The sequence below is a fragment of the Mustelus asterias genome (genome assembly GCF_964213995.1).
Source record: "Mustelus asterias chromosome 26 unlocalized genomic scaffold, sMusAst1.hap1.1 SUPER_26_unloc_31, whole genome shotgun sequence".
Lineage (NCBI taxonomy): Eukaryota > Metazoa > Chordata > Chondrichthyes > Carcharhiniformes > Triakidae > Mustelus > Mustelus asterias.
This window is the reverse complement of record NW_027590100.1, coordinates 731,284-748,276: the sequence shown is the minus strand read 5'-3', so window position 1 is coordinate 748,276 and position 16,993 is coordinate 731,284. Positions and strand designations below refer to the sequence as shown.

The 16,993-nt window shown below is 49.2% G+C and overlaps 1 long non-coding RNA gene across 1 annotated transcript in view; it reads left to right on the top strand.

Moving 5' to 3' along the window:
- The first annotated feature begins 929 nt into the window (after window positions 1-929).
- Window positions 930-16,993, top strand: part of LOC144482142 (uncharacterized) — a 53,892-nt gene continuing 37,828 nt past the window's right edge. Inside the window, exons 1-3 of the long non-coding RNA XR_013495876.1 lie at window positions 930-988; window positions 6,047-6,295; window positions 15,302-15,550. This is a non-coding gene — a long non-coding RNA (uncharacterized LOC144482142). The remainder of the gene's footprint in view (window positions 989-6,046; window positions 6,296-15,301; window positions 15,551-16,993) is intronic.

Below are 16,993 nucleotides of genomic sequence, written 5' to 3'. Positions count from 1 at the left end.
TCCACCTGTGACTCCACTTTCAAGGAGCTATCAATCTGTACCCCGAGATCTCTTTGTTCTGTAACTCTCACCAACACCCTACCATTAACTGAGTAAGTCCTGCGTTGGTTCAATCCACCAAAATGCATCACCTCGCATTTATCTAAATTAAACTCCATCTGCCATTCATCAGCCCACTGGCCCAATTGATCAAGATCCCGTTGCAACCCTAGATAACCACCTTCACTGTCCACTATGCCATAAATCCTGGTGCCAGCGGCAAACGTACTAACCATGCCTCCTAAATTCTCATCCAAATCATTAATATAAATGACAAATAACAGTGGACCCAGCACCGATCCCTGAGGCACCCCGCTGGTCACAGGCCTCCAGTTTGACAAAAAACAACCCTCTACAACAACCTTCTGTCATCAAGCCTATTTTATATCAATTTGGCTACCTCACCCTGGATCCCGTGAGATTTAACCAAATCCTGTCTGCTTTTGTTTTGAAATGTTTACATTTTTAAACACTGAAACCTCTTGCCCTTGTTGGGAATATCAGTGCGGTTTGAGAAAAGCAAACACTGATCCCACACTCAACAACCCCCAACACAGGACTGAGCAGAGAGTGTGAAATGTGACTGGTGTGAGTGTGGATTGTCTTTTAAAAGTGGGTAAGAAACACTCCCCCATTTTCACATCTTTACCTTGCTTATGGAGTGTCTCGGACTCCCCTGACACTCACTATCCATCTGAATTAATCTCTATTCCTCACTGTCTAACTGTTACTCTCTGCATTGCTCCCTCTCCCTATCTCTCTGTTACTCTGCATCGCTCCATCTCTCTCTCTTCCTCTCTCTCTCTATCCCTCTCATCCACCATGTTGTTTATCGTTAAGGGGTCTAATCACGGAGAATTCAAACACTCTTTCTGTTTCTGTCTTGGCAGAATTAGCAACATGAGTGGAGATTTCAAGACTGGATTCACACAATACAGACAGAACGCTGGTGAGCTCAGTACACGTGGTACCTGAATGTTACAATAAGATAGAATCTGTATTCAGACAACTGTCACCCCACAGGGTCCAAACTTCTCCGTGTTAATTTGATTTGATTTGATTGATTTGTATTGGGATGCAGTGAAAAGTATTGTTTCTTGTGCGCTATACAGACAAAACATTCTGTACATAGAGTACACAGGGAGAAGGAGAGGAAAGGGTGCAGAATATAGTGTTGCAGTTACCGATCGGGTGTCGAGAAAGATCAGCTCACACACACACACTCTCTTACACACTCTCAGACACACACATAATCTCACACACACACACACACTCTCTCTTACACACTCTCAGACACACACATAATCTCATACACACACTCTCTCTCTCACACACACACTCTCTCTCTCACACACACACTCTCTCTCACACACACACACTCTCTCTCTCACACACACACTCTCTCTCACACACACACACTCTCTCTCACACACACACACTGTCACACACACTCTTTCACGCTCACACACTCTCTAACACATGCACTCTCTCACACAGACACACTCTCACCCACACATACACGCGCTCTTTCTCTCACACACAAGACTCTCTCTCATACACACGCGCACTCTTACGCACTCACACATACACACGCTCTCTCTCTCACACACACACTCTCTCTCACACACGTACTCTCTCTCTCACACACACACTCTCTCTCACACACGTACTCTCTCTCTCACACACACACTCACACACTCTTTTATGCTCACACACTCTCTCATGCACTCTCTCACATATACACTCTCTCTCTCACACACACACACACTCACACACAGTCTCTCTCTCTCGCACACTCTCTGTCTCTCTCTCACACTGTCTCTCAAACATTCCCTCTCTCTCTCACACACACACAAACACACACATATTCTCTCTCACTCAGACACAATGATGGGGACAGTGTAGAGGGAACTTTACTCTGTATCTAACCCCGTGCTGTACCTGTCCTGGGTGTGTTTGATGGCGTCAGTGTCGAGGGAGCTTTACTCTGTATCTAACCCCGTGCTGTACCTGTCCTGGGAATGTTTGATGCAGACAGTGTAGAGGGAACTTTACTCTGTATCTAACCCTGTGCTGTACCTGTCCTGGGAGTGTTTGATGGGGACAGTGTAGAGGGAACTTTACTTTGCATCTAACCCCGTGCTGTACCTGTCCTGGGAGTGTTTGATGGGGACAGTGCAGAGGGAGCTTTACTCTGTATCTAACCCTGTGCTGTACCTGTCCTGGGAGTGTTTGATGGGGACAGTGTAGAGGGAACTTTACTCTGTATCTAACCCCGTGCTGTACCTTTCCTGGGAGTGTTTGATGGGGACAGTGTAGAGGGAACTTTACTTTGCATCTAACCCCGTGCTGTACCAGTCCAGGGAGTGTGTGATGCGGACAGTGTAGAGGGAACTTTACCCTGTACCGAGCCCATGCTGTCCTTGTCCTGGGAGTGATTGATGGGGACAGTGTAGATGGAACTTTACTTTGTATCTAACCCCGTGCTGTACCTGTCCTGGGAGTGTTTGATGGGGACAGTGTAGAGGGAGGTCTACCCTGTATCTAACCCCGTGCTGTACCTGTCCTGGGAGTGTTTGATGGGGACAGTGCAGAGGGAGCTTTACTCTGTATCTAACCCCGTGCTGTCCCTGTCCTGGGAGTGTTTGATGGGGACAGTGTAGAGGGAGCTTTACTCTGCATCAAACTCTGTGCTCTAACTGTCCTGGGACTATTTGATCGGGACAGTGTAGAGGGGTCTTTTCTGGGCACCTCATCCCGTGCTGTTCCTGTCCTGGATGTGTTTGATGGGGACAGTGTAGAGGGAACTTTACTCTGTATCTAACCCCGTGCTGTACCTGTCCTGCGAGTGTTTGATGGGGACAGTGCAGAGGGAGCTTTACTCTGTATCTAACTTTGAACTGCACCTGTCCTGGGAGTGTTTGATGGGTGCCAGTGTCGAGGGAGCTTTATTCTGTATCTAACCCCATGCTGTACCTGTCCTGGGAGTGTTTGATGGCGTCAGTGTAGAGGGAGCTTTACTCTGTATCTAACCCCGTGCTGTACCTGTCCTGGGAGTGTTTGATTGGGACAGTGTCGAGGGAGCTTTATTCTGTATCTAACTCCATGCTGTACCTGTCTTGGGAGTGTTTGGTGGGGACAGTGCAGAGGGAGCTTTACTCTGTATCTAACCCCGTGCTGTACCTGTCCTGGGAGTGTTTGGTGGGGAAAGTGCAGAGGGACCTTTACTCTGTATCTAACCCCGTGATGTACCTGTCCTGGGTGTGTTTGATGGGGACAGTGTGGAGGGAGCTTTACTCTGTATCTAACCCCGTGCTGTACCTGTCCTGGGTGTGTTTGATGGGGACAGTGTGGAGGGAGCTTTCCTCTGTATCTAACCCCGTGCTGTACCTGTCCTGGACGTGTTTGATGGGGACAGTGTAGAGGGAGCGTTACTCTGTATCTAACCCCGTGCTGTACCTGTCCTGGGAGTGTTTGATGGGGGACAGTATAGAGGGAGCTTTACTCTGTATCTAACCCCATGCTGTACCTGTCCTGGGAGTGTTTGATGGGGGACAGTGTAGAGGGAGCTTTACTCTGTATCTAACCCCATGCTGTACCTGTCCTGGGTGTGTTTGATGGGGACAGTGTAGAGGGAGCTTTACTCTGTATCTAACCCCATGCTGTACCTGTCCTGGGAGTGTTTGATGGGGGACAGTGTAGAGGGAGCTTTACTCTGTATCTAACCCCATGCTGTACCTGTCCTGGGAATGTTTGATGGGGACAGTGTAGAGGGTGCTTTACTCTGTATCTAACCCCATGCTCTATCTGTCCTGAATGTGTTTGATGGGGACAGTGTGGAGGGAGCTTTACTCTGTATCTAACCCCATGCTGTGGTTGTCCTGGGAGTGATTGATGGGGACAGCAGAGAGGGAGCTTTACTTTGTTTCTAACCCCGTGCTCTATCTTTCCTGGGTGTGTTTGATGTGGACAGTGCACAGGGAGCTTTACTCTGCATCTAGCTCCGAGTAGTACCTGTCCAGGGAATGTTTGATGGGGACAGTGCACAGGGAGCTTTACTCTGGACCTAACCCGTACTGTATCTGTCCTGGGAGTGTTTGATGGGGGACGATGTAGAGGGAGCTTTACTCTCTATCGAGTGCCGTGCTGTCTCTGTCCTGGGAGTGTTTGATGGGGGACAGTGCAGAGGGAGCTTTACTCTGGACCTAACCCGTGCTGTACCTGTCCTGGGAGTGTTTGATGGGGGACGATGTAGAGGGAGCTTTACTCTCTATCGAGAGCCGTGCTGTCTCTGTCCTGGGAGTGTTTGATGGGGGACAGTGCAGAGGGAGATTTACTCTGGACCGAACCCGTACTGTATCTGTCCTGGGAGTGACAGGCTGGAATTGAACGTGGGTCCTTGGTGCTGTGGGGGAGCAGTGCTAACCACTGTGCCATCATGTCGCCGGTGATGAGACAGAAAGTTTGCTACATTTCACAGAAATAGGCAGCATTTTAAGTCTTATAGCCAGAAGCTTCAAATGGCAAAGAGGTATTCCGCTGCATAAGAGCCCATTCAGCTCATTGAGTCTGCACAGACTTGATGACAGAGTATCTTACCCAGGCCCTCACCCCAGCCCTATCCCCATAACCCCATTGCTAATCCATCTAATCTATATATCTTGCGAGTGTGGAAGGTAACCAGAGCACCCGGAGGAAACCCACGCAGACACGGGGAGAATGTGCAAACTCCAAACAGTCACCCGAGGCTGGCATTGAACCCGGGTCCCTGGCGCTGTGAGGCAGCAGTACGAACCACTGTGCCACCGTGCTGCCCTAAAGTAAAATGTCTTGACTGAAAGGTTCAAAGAGTGAAAGATGGATTTCATTGGAGACAATTGTGTGGTCACCCACTTCAAAAGGATAGAACAGATTGCTTTATGAATGGGGAAAGGCTGGAAAGAGTGGAGGCCCAAAGAGACTTGGGGCGGTCACATCAACATAGAAAATAGGAGGAGGAGGAGGCCATTCAGCCCTTCGAGCCTGACCCACCATTCAACACTATCATGGCCGATCCTCTGTCTCAATGCCATACCCCAGCGCTCTCCCCATACACCTCGACACCTTTAGAGTCTCGAACTCTATCTCTTTCCTTCTTAAATATATTCAGTGACTTGGTCTGCACAGCTTTCTGTGGGAGAGAATTCCACAGGTTCATCACCCTCTGAGTGAAGAGGTTTCCCCTCATCTCAGTCCCAAATGGCCTCCCCCGTATCCTGAGACTGTGACCCCTTGTTCCAGACATCCCCAGCCGGAGGAAACAATATCCCTGTATCCAGCCTGTCCAGCACTGTCAGAATTTTATACCTTTCAATTAGATCCCCGCTCACTCTTCTACATTCCAGTGAATACAGGCCCAGCCGACCCAATCTCCCCACAGACATCAATGCTGCCATCCCAGGAATCAGTCTGGTGAACATTCACTGCTCTCCCTCTGTGGCAAGTACATCCTTCCTCAGATAAGGAGAGGAACACTGCACACAAGACTCCAGGTGTGGTCTCACCGAGGCTCTGTCCAGCTGCAGTAAGACATCCTTGCTCTTCTACTCGAATCCTCTTACAATGAAGGCCAAGATGGGTGGCACAGTGGTTAGCTCTGCTGCCTCACAGTGCCGCGGACCTGGGTTCAATTCTGGTCTCAGGTCACTGTCTGTGTGGAGTTTGCACGTTCTCCCCGTGTCTGCGTGGGTTTCCTCCTGGTGATCCGGTTTCCTCCCACACTCCAAAGATGCGCGCGTTAGGTTGATTGGCCGTGATAAATTGCCCCTTAATGCCAGGGAGATTAGGATATTGTGAGTGAGACTATGGGACTGTTCTCTATCTGTGTGTGTGTGTGAGACTGTGCGTGTATCTGTGTGTGTGTGTGTGTGTGTGCATCACTGCGTTTGTTGTCAGTGAGTTTGTGTGTGTTTCACTATCTTCCTGTCTCTCAGTCCCCCAGTCCCAGAATCTGCTTCTCTTTACACAGATGCTGCCTGTCCTGCTCAGTATTCCGGCATTGACTATTTCACAATCTGAGGAGTTGTGAATGCTGCGATCATCAGCGAACATCTCACCTATGGAGGGAAGGTCAGTGATGGAGCAGCTGAAGATGGTTGGGGCCTCGGACACTCACCCTGAGGAACTCCTGCAGTGATGTCCCGGGACTGAGAGGATCGGCTTTGAGATAATCGGCACATTGGGGGAAAGCTTGGAAAGCAGAGGATGCTGATTTAAGGTAAATGGCGACAGCGGCAACATGAGGCAATATCTGTGGCTTTGGAGTGATCCTTGTTGTACCCCACTATTAGCTGCTTGCCAACCTGAATATCTCACTGTTACTCTCTGCATTACTATCTCATCCCTATCTCTCAGTGACTCTGCCTCTCTCCATCTCTCCGGGGATATTATAATGGGGAGCAAAGAAATAGCAGCAGAATTGAACATATACTTTGGTTCTGTCTTCACAAAAGAGGCACAGATAACCTGGCAGAAATGTTAGGGAACCAATGGTTTAGTGAGAGTGTGGAATTGAATTGAAGGAAATCAGTATTAGTAAGAAAATGGTGCTGGGGGAATGAATGGGGTTAAAGGCTGACAAATCCCCAGGGCCTGATAATCTACATCCCAGAGTATTAAAGGAAGCGGCGCTGGAAATATTGGATGCATTGCTGGTCATCTTCCAAAATTCTATAGACTCTGGAGCAGTTCCTACAGATTGGGGGGTGGCAAATGTAACCCCACTATTTAAAATAATCTTTTCACTTGCGTGTAATTTATCACAGAACACGGGCAGCATGGGCTTATCGAGAATGATGGGATAGTGTTGGGGTGGAGAAGTTATTCCTTCAAGTGGAAATCAGTGTAGATTTGAAATGTGTTGAGGGTTTCTGCCTCTCCCCATTCAATCCTTCCCAACCTCTCTGTCGAGGCTCCTTCTCACTTTCTACCAGACAATTATTTGTGTTCGAGAGCGGGTGCAGAGGAGATGGAAATGAAACGGACAGACAGTTAACTTCAACACTGTATCTGTCCTGGGAGTGTATGAAGGGGAGTGTCGAGGCAGCTTTACTCTGCATCGAAAGCCTTGCTGTATCTGTCCAGGGAGTATTTAATGGCGACAGTGTAGAGGGAGCTTTACTCTCTATCTAACCCCGTGCAGTACCTGTCCTGGGAGTGTTTGAAGGGGACAGTGTAGAGGGAGCTTTACTCTGTATCTCACCCCGTGCTGTAACTGTCCTGGGTGTGTTTGATGGGAACAGTGTGGCGGGAGCTTTACTCTGTACCTAACCCCGTGCTGTACCTGTCCTGGGAGTGTTTGATGGGTGACAGTTTATAGGGAGCTTTACTCTGTATCTAACCCCGTGCTGTACCTGTCCTGGGAGTGTTTGATGGGGACATTGGAGAGGGAGCTTTACTCTGTATCTCGCCCCGTGCTCAAACTGTCCTTGGAGTGTTTGAAGGGGACGCGTGTTGAGGGAGCTTTACTCTGTACCTAACCCTGTGCTGTATCTGTCCTTGGAGTGTTTCATGGCGACAGTGAAGAGGGAGCTTTACTCTGTATCTAACCTCGTGCTGTACCTGTCATGGGAGTGTTTGAAGGGGACAGTGTAGAGGGAGCTTTATTCGGTATCTAACCCCGTGCTGTACCTGTCCTGGGAGTGTTTGTTGGGGACAGTGTCGAGGGAGCTTTACTCTGTATCTAACCCCGTGATGTACCTGTCCTGGGAGTGTTTTTTGGGGACAGTGTCGAGGGAACTTTACTCTGTGTCTAACTCCATGCTGTATCAATCCTGGGATTTTTTTGATGTGGGAAAATGCAGAGGGAGCTTTACTCTGTATCTGACCCTGTGCTGTCCCTGTCCTGGGAGTGTTTGATGGGGACAGTGTAGAGGGAGCTTTACTCTGTATCTAGTCCCGTGCTGTACCTGTCCTGCGAGTGTTTGAAGGGGACAGTGTAGAGGGAGCTTTACTCTGTATCTAACCCCGTGCTGTATCTGTCCTGCGAGTGTTTGATGGGGGCAGTGTCGAGGGAGCTTTACTCTGTATCTAACCCCCTGCTGTCCCTGTCCTGGGACTGTTTGATGCGGACAGTGTCGAGGGAGCTTTACTCTGGATGTAACCCCTTGCTGTATCTGTCCTGGGAGTATTTAATGGCGACAGTGTAGAGGGAGCTTTACTCTCTATCTAACCCCGTGCTGTACCTGTCCTGGGAGTGTTTGAAGGGGACAGTGTAGAGGGAGCTTTACTCTGTATCTAACCCCGTGCTGTAACTGTCCTGGGTGTGTTTGATGGGAACAGTGTGGCGGGAGTTTTACTCTGTACCTAACCCCGTGCTGTACCTGTCCTGGGAGTGTTTGATGGGGACATTGGAGAGGGAGCTTTACTCTGTATCTCGCCCCGTGCTGTACCTGTCCTGGGAGTGTTTGATGGGGACATTGGAGAGGGAGCTTTACTCTGTATCTCGGCCCGTGCTGTCCCTGTCCTGGGAGTGTTTGATGGGGACAGTGTAGAGGGAGCTTTACTCTGTATCTAGTCCCGTGCTGTACCTGTCCTGCGAGTGTTTGAAGGGGACAGTGTAGAGGGAGCTTTACTCTGTATCTAACCCCGTGCTGTAACTGTCCTGGGTGTGTTTGATGGGAACAGTGTGGCGGGAGCTTTACTCTGTACCTAACCCCGTGCTGTACCTGTCCTGGGAGTGTTTGATGGGGGACAGTTTAGAGGGAGCTTTACTCTGTATCTAACCCCGTGCTGTACCTGTCCTGGGAGTGTTTGATGGGGACATTGGAGAGGGAGCTTTACTCTGTATCTCGCCCCGTGCTCAAACTGTCCTTGGAGTGTTTGAAGGGGACCCGTGTTGAGGGAGCTTTACTCTGTACCTAACCCTGTGCTGTATCTGTCCTTGGAGTGTTTCATGGCGACAGTGAAGAGGGAGCTTTACTCTGTATCTAACCTCGTGCTGTACCTGTCATGGGAGTGTTTGAAGGGGACAGTGTAGAGGGACCTTTATTCGGTATCTAACCCCGTGCTGTACCTGTCCTGGGAGTGTTTTTGAGGACACTGTCGAGGGAGCTTTACTCTGTATCTAACCCCGTGATGTACCTTTCCTGGGAGTGTTTTTTGGGGACAGTGTCTAGGGAACTTTACTCTGTGTCTCACTCCATGCTGTATCAATCCTGGGAGTGTTTTGATGTGGGAAAGTGCAGAGGGAGCTTTACTCTGTATCTGACCCTGTGCTGTCCCTGTCCTGGGAGTGTTTGATGGGGACAGTGTAGAGGGAGCTTTACTCTGTATCTAGTCCCGTGCTGTACCTGTCCTGCGAGTGTTTGAAGGGGACAGTGTAGAAGGAGCTTTACTCTGTATCTAACCCCGTGCTGTACCTGTCCTGCGAGTGTTTGATGGGGATAGTGTAGAGGGAGCTTTACTCTGTATCTAACCCCGTGCTGTACCTGTCCTGGGACTGTTTGATGGGGGCAGTGTCGAGGGAGCTTTACTCTGTATCTAACCCCGTGCTGTACCTGTCCTGCGAGTGTTTGATGGGGATAGTGTAGAGGGAGCTTTACTCTGTATCTAACCCCGTGCTGTACCTGTCCTGCGAGTGTTTGAAGGGGACAGTGTAGAAGGAGCTTTACTCTGTATCTAACCCCGTGCTGTACCTGTCCTGCGAGTGTTTGAAGGGGACAGTGTAGAAGGAGCTTTACTCTGTATCTAACCCCGTGCTGTACCTGTCCTGCGAGTGTTTGATGGGGATAGTGTAGAGGGAGCTTTACTCTGTATCTAACCCCGTGCTGTACCTGTCCTGGGAGTGTTTGATGGGGGCAGTGTCGAGGGAGCTTTACTCTGTATCTAACCCCGTGCTGTCCCTGTCCTGGGAGTGTTTGATGCGGACAGTGTCGAGGGAGCTTTACTCTGGATGTAACCCCTTGCTGTATCTGTCCTGGGAGTATTTAATGGCGACAGTGTAGAGGGAGCTTTACTCTGTATCTAACTCCATGCTGTATCGATCCTGGGAATTGTTTGATGGGGACAGTGTAGAGAGAGCTTTACTCTGTATCTAACCCTGTGCTGTACCTGTCCTGGGATTGTTTGATGGGGACGGTGTAGAGGGAGCTTTACTCTGTATCTAAACCCGTGCTTTACCTGTCCTGAGTGTGTTTGGTGGGGACAGTGTCGAGGGAGCTTTTCTCTGTATCTAACCCCGTGCTGTATCTGTCCTGGGAGTGTTTGCTGGAGACGGTGTACAGCGAGCTTAACTTTGTATCTAATCCCGTGCTGTACCTGTCCAGGGAGTGTTTGATGGGGGACAGTGTAGAGGGAGCTTTACTCTGTATCTAACCCCGTTCTGTACCTGTCCTGGGAGTGTTTGAAGGTGACAGTGCAGAGGGAGCTTTACTCTGTATCTAACCCCCTGCTGTACCTGTCCTGGGAGTGTTTCATGGGGACAGTGTTGTGGGATCTTTATTCTGTATCTAATCCCGGGCTCTATCTGTCCTGGGAGTGTTTGATGGGGACAGCGTAGAGGGAGCTTCACTCTGTATCTAAGCCCGTGCTGTACCTGTCCTGGGAGTGTTTGATGCGGACAGTGTCAAGGGAGCTTTGCTCTGTATCTCGCCCCGTGCTGTCCCTGTCCTGGGAGTGTTTGATGGGGACAGTGTAGAGGGAGCTTTACTCTGTATCTAACCTAGTGCTGTACCTGTCCTGGGAGTGTTTGATGGGGACAGTGTAGAGGGAGCATTACTCTGTATCTAAACCCATGCTGTACCTGTCCTGGGAGTGTTTGATGGGGACAGTGTAGAGGGAGCTCTACTCTGTATCTAACCCCGTGCTGTACCTGTCCTGGGAGTGTTTGATGGGGACAGTGTAGAGGGAGCTTTACTCTGTATCTAACCCCGTGCTGTACCTGTCCAGGGAGTGTTTGATGTGGACAGTGCAGAGCGAGCTTTACTCTGTATCTAACCCTGTGCTGTACCTGTCCTGGGAGTGTGAAGCATCTTGGGATAATACTGTCCAAGGTGCTATATAAATGCAAGTTGTTGTTGTGTGTGTCTGAGTGTCAGCGTCTGTCCATGTCCAGGACACTGCAGGTAACAGAGAATGATTCACTCTGGTCTGCGATTGTACATCTCGTGTGTGTCTCAGTGTCAGCTCTGAAACATGTACAGCACTATCCCATCCTGTTTCTGTGTCTCTCTGCCTCTGTATCAGTATCTCTCCCTCTCGCTCCATCTCTCTCCCCATGACTGAAACAAACTAGAGTTTCAATCCCACACTGGCATGCTGTTCAATGTGAGTTCAGTTTCCCAGAAATAAAAATCCTCAATTAAAAATTCCTTTGACACAGCAGAGGGAACTTTTCTCAAAGTGAATTTGCGGCTGTCTTGAATTTGAACCCAAGTTTTCAATATGGGGGTGGCACAGTGATGCATGGGTTAGCACTGCTTCCCCACAGTGCCGGGGACCCGCCTTCGATTCCCAGCATGGGTCACTTTCTGACTGGAGTTTGAACGTCCGTCCCGTGTTTGTGTGGGTTTCCTCCGGGTGCTCCGGTTTCATCCCACACTCCAAAGATAGAACAAAGAAAATTACAGCACGGGAACAGGTCTTTCGGCTCTCCAAGCCTGCACCGACCATGCTGCCTGACTGAACTAAAACCCCCTCCCCTTCCGGGGACCATATCCCTCTATTCCCATCTTATTCATGTCTTTGTCAAGACGCCCTTGAAAAGTCACTATCGTATCCGTTTCCACTCCCTCCCCCGGCAACGAGTTCCAGGCACCCACCACCCTCTGTGTAAAAAAACTTTCCTCCCACATCTCCTTTAAACCTTGCCCCTCGCACCTTAAACCTCTGCCCCCGAGTAATAACTCTTCCACCCTGGGAAAAAGCTTCTGACTATCCACTCTGTTCATGCCCCTCAAAATCTGGCAGACTTCTGTCAGGTGTACAGGTTAGGTGGATTGGCCAAGCTAATTTTTCCCTTCGTGTCAGGAGGATTAGCTGAGGTAAATGTATGGGATTATAGGGATGGGGCCTGGGTGGGATTGTGGTCAGTGCAGACTCGATGGGCCGAATGGCCTCCTGCACTGCAGGATTCTATGAACCCTGTTCTGTATTTGGTTTGGGATTGTTTGTTGAAAAGTGTAGTTGAAGTGTTACTCTGTAATGCTGGAATTTAGGCTACGGGATGATTGGATCAAACACTTCAAGATAATAAGGGGAATGGAGAGGACTGATAAAGAACAACTTTTCCTGCTGGTTGGGGAGTCCAGGACTTGGGGACATTGGATTTCAAACAATGTTGAGGATTTTAGACTTGTAGGAGTGGAATTCAGAAACACTTTGCCACACCAGCTGTGATATTAGTTTGGAACTACCTTCTATAATTCACAGTTGATGCTCAGTCTGAGGTTGATAGATGATATTTTTATACAGGAGAAGCAATTTAAAATCAATGGGTCAATGTTAAAATGGATGCAGGAACAGAGAGACCTGGGATTTCAGTTCATTTTTACATCTTAAAGATTCAACCTGGGGCTCGGAATCTGTCAGTTGAATCTACTTTTCCCGCCAGATAAAGTATCAACAATTGTGTTGGGGAATGTGACAAAATGTGACATTCCTGCACAGTGGGGTTGGGAGGATGTTTGAAAGGAGATTCAGATTGTATCAGAAAGCGTCAATTAGATTGTGTCTCGTTGCAGAAGGTGCATATTTCACAGGAAATGCCCCGAGATAAAGACTAGTTTCACCGGTGTCTGAGTGACTTTCAAAGTCTGCAGACGCATGAAGGGGGCAGAGATATTGTAATATTCAGAGCAGGAGATGGGGGACAATCACAGAATTGAAGATGTGAGGCCATCTCCTGTTACCGAATGTCAGTGTTTAGCTTTTAAACTTTAGTCCTGTGCTAATAATTCCAAGTTTGCAATCCCACACTTTGCTGTTGTGAATTAGAGTTGTGAATTTTCTGAAATTGGTTGTGTAATAAAACTCCGTGCAGGATGCAATGATTCCCATTCTGCCTGCTGCTGCAAAGCCCCCGTGTCTGTCTCAGTTTCATCGTATTTATCAATGATTTGAGATCCTAGAATCATAGAATCCCTAAAGGGCAGACCATTCGGCCCATCGAGTCTGCATCGACCACAATCCCACCCAGGCCCGATTCCCGTAACCCCATATATTTACCCTGTTAATCCCCTGACACTAAGGTCAATTTATCATGGCCAATCCACCTTACCCGCACATGTTTGGACTGTGGGAGGAAACTGGAGCACCCGGAGGAAACCCACGCAGACACTGGGAGAACTCTACACTGACAGCGAGCTGAGGCTGGAATTGAACCTGGGTCCCTGGCGCTGTGCTAACCACTGTGCCACCATGCCGTTCATCATAGAATCCCTAAAGTGCAGAAGGAGGTCCTTTGGTCCATCAAGCCTGCCCCCGACAACAAGACCACCCGGGCCTGAATCCCCCGAACACTAAGGGGCAATTGAGCACGGCCAATTAACCTCACCCGCACATCTTTGGAGTGTGGGAGGAAACCAGAGCACCCGGAGGAAACCCACGCAGACACTGGGAGAACGTACAAACTCCACACAGACAGTCACCCGAGGCTGGAATTGAACGTGGGTCCTTGGTGCTGTGGGGGAGCAGTGCTAACCACTGTGCCATCATGTCGCCGGTGATGAGACAGAAAGTTTGCTACATTTCACAGAAATAGGCAGCATTTTAAGTCTTACAGCCAGAAGCTTCAAATGGCAAAGAGGTATTCCACAGCATAAGAGGCCATTCAGCTCATTGAGTCTGCACAGACTTGATGACAGAGTATCTTACCCAGGCCCTCACCCCAGCCCTATCCCCATAACCCCATTGCTAATCCATCTAATCTATATATCTTGCGAGTGTGGAAGGTAACCAGAGCACCCGGAGGAAACCCTTGCAGACACGGGGAGAATGTGCAAACTCCACACAGTCACCCGAGGCTGGAATTGAACCCGGGTCCCTGGCGCTGTGAGGCAGCAGTACGAACCACTGTGCCACCATGCTGCCCTAAAGTAAATTGTCTTAACTGAATGGTTCAAAGATTGAACGATGGATTTCATTGGAGACAATTGTGTGGTCACCCACTTTAAAAAGGATAGAACAGATTGCTTTATGAATGGGGAAAGGCTGGAAAGAGTGGAGGCCCAAAGAGACTTGGGGCGGTCACATCAAAATAGAAAATAGGAGGAGGAGGAGGCCATTCAGCCCTTCGAGCCTGACCCACCATTCAACACTATCATGGCCGATCCTCTGTCTCAATGCCATACCCCAGCGCTCTCCCCATACACCTCGACACCTTTAGAGTCTAGAAATCTATCTATTTCCTTGTTAAATATATTCAGTGACTTGGTCTCCACAGCTTTCTGTGGGAGAGAATTCCACAGGTTCACCACCCTCTGAGTGAAGAGGCTTCCCCTCATCTCAGTCCCAAATGGCCTCCCCCGTATCCTGAGACTGTGACCCCTTGTTCCAGACACCCCCAGCCGGAGGAAACAATATCCCTGTATCCAGCCTGTCCAGCACTGTCAGAATTTTATACCTTTCAATTAGATCCCCGCTCACTCTTCTACATTCCAGTGAATACAGGCCCAGCCGACCCAATCTCCCCTCAGACATCAATGCTGCCATCCCAGGAATCAGTCTGGTGAACATTCACTGCTCTCCCTCTGTGGCAAGTACATCCTTCCTCAGATAAGGAGAGGAACACTGCACACAAGACTCCAGGTGTGGTCTCACCGAGGCTCTGTCCAGCTGCAGTAAGACATCCTTGCTCTTCTACTCCAATCCTCTTGCAATGAAGGCCAACATGGGTGTCACAGTGGTTAGCTCTGCTGCCTCACAGTGCAACGGACCCGGGTTCAATTTTGGTCTCGGGTCACTGCCTGTGTGGAGTTTGCACGTTCTCCCCGTGTCTGCGTGGGTTTCCTCCGGGTGCTCCGGTTTCCTCACACACTCCAAAGATGCGCGCGTTAGGTTGATTGGCCGTGATAAATTGCCCCTTAATGCCAGGGGGATTAGGATATTGTGAGTGAGACTGTGGGACTGTTCTCTATCTGTGTGTGTGTGTGAGACTGTGCGTGTATCTCTGTGTGTGTGTGTGTGTGTGTGCATCACTGCGTTTGTTGTCAGTGAGTTTGTGTGTGTTTCACTATCTTCCTGTCTCTCAGTCCCCCAGTCCCAGAATCTGCTTCTCTTTACACAGATGCTGCCTGTCCTGCTCAGTATTCCGGCATTGACTATTTCACAATCTGAGGAGTTGTGAATGCTGCGATCATCAGCGAACATCTCACCTATGGAGGGAAGGTCAGTGATGGAGCAGCTGAAGATGGTTGGGGCCTCGGACACTCACCCTGAGGAAGTCCTGCAGTGATGTCCCGGGACTGAGAGGATCGACTTTGAGATAATCGGCACATTGGGGGAAAGCTTGGAAAGCAGAGGATGCTGATTTAAGGTAAATGGCGACAGCGGCAACATGAGGCAATATCTGTGGCTTTGGAGTGATCCTTGTTGTACCCCACTATTAGCTGCTTGCCAACCTGAATATCTCACTGTTACTCTCTGCATTACGATCTCATCCCTATCTCTCAGTGACTCTGCCTCTCTCCATCTCTCCGGGGAAATTATAATGGGGAGCAAAGAAATAGCAGCAGAATTGAACATATACTTTGGTTCTGTCTTCACAAAAGAGGCACAGATAACCTGGCAGAAATGTTAGGGAACCAATGGTTTAGTGAGAGTGTGGAATTGAATTGAAGGAAATCAGTATTAGTAAGAAAATGGTGCTGGGGGAATGAATGGGGTTAAAGGCTGACAAATCCCCAGGGCCTGATAATCTACATCCCAGAGTATTAAAGGAAGCGGCGCTGGAAATATTGGATGCATTGCTGGTCATCTTCCAAAATTCTATAGACTCTGGAGCAGTTCCTACAGATTGGGGGGTGGCAAATGTAACCCCACTATTTAAAATAATCTTTTCACTTGCGTGTAATTTATCACAGAACACGGGCAGCATGGGCTTATCGAGAATGATGGGATAGTGTTGGGGTGGAGAAGTTATTCCTTCAAGTGGAAATCAGTGTAGATTTGAAATGTGTTGAGGGTTTCTGCCTCTCCCCATTCAATCGTTCCCAACCTCTCTGTCGAGGCTCCTTCTCACTTTCTACCAGACAATTATTTGTGTTCGAGAGCGGGTGCAGAGGAGATGGAAATGAAACGGACAGACAGTTAACTTCAACACTGTATCTGTCCTGGGAGTGTATGAAGGGGAGTGTCGAGGCAGCTTTACTCTGCATCGAAAGCCTTGCTGTATCTGTCCTGGGAGTATTTAATGGCGACAGTGTAGAGGGAGCTTTACTCTCTATCTAACCCCGTGCAGTACCTGTCCTGGGAGTGTTTGAAGGGGACAGTGTAGAGGGAGCTTTACTCTGTATCTCACCCCGTGCTGTAACTGTCCTGGGTGTGTTTGATGGGAACAGTGTGGCGGGAGCTTTACTCTGTACCTAACCCCGTGCTGTACCTGTCCTGGGAGTGTTTGATGGGGGACAGTTTATAGGGAGCTTTACTCTGTATCTAACCCCGTGCTGTACCTGTCCTGGGAGTGTTTGATGGGGACATTGGAGAGGGAGCTTTACTCTGTATCTCGCCCCGTGCTCAAACTGTCCTTGGAGTGTTTGAAGGGGACGCGTGTTGAGGGAGCTTTACTCTGTACCTAACCCTGTGCTGTATCTGTCCTTGGAGTGTTTCATGGCGACAGTGAAGAGGGAGCTTTACTCTGTATCTAACCTCGTGCTGTACCTGTCATGGGAGTGTTTGAAGGGGACAGTGTAGAGGGAGCTTTATTCGGTATCTAACCCCGTGCTGTACCTGTCCTGGGAGTGTTTTTTGGGGACAGTGT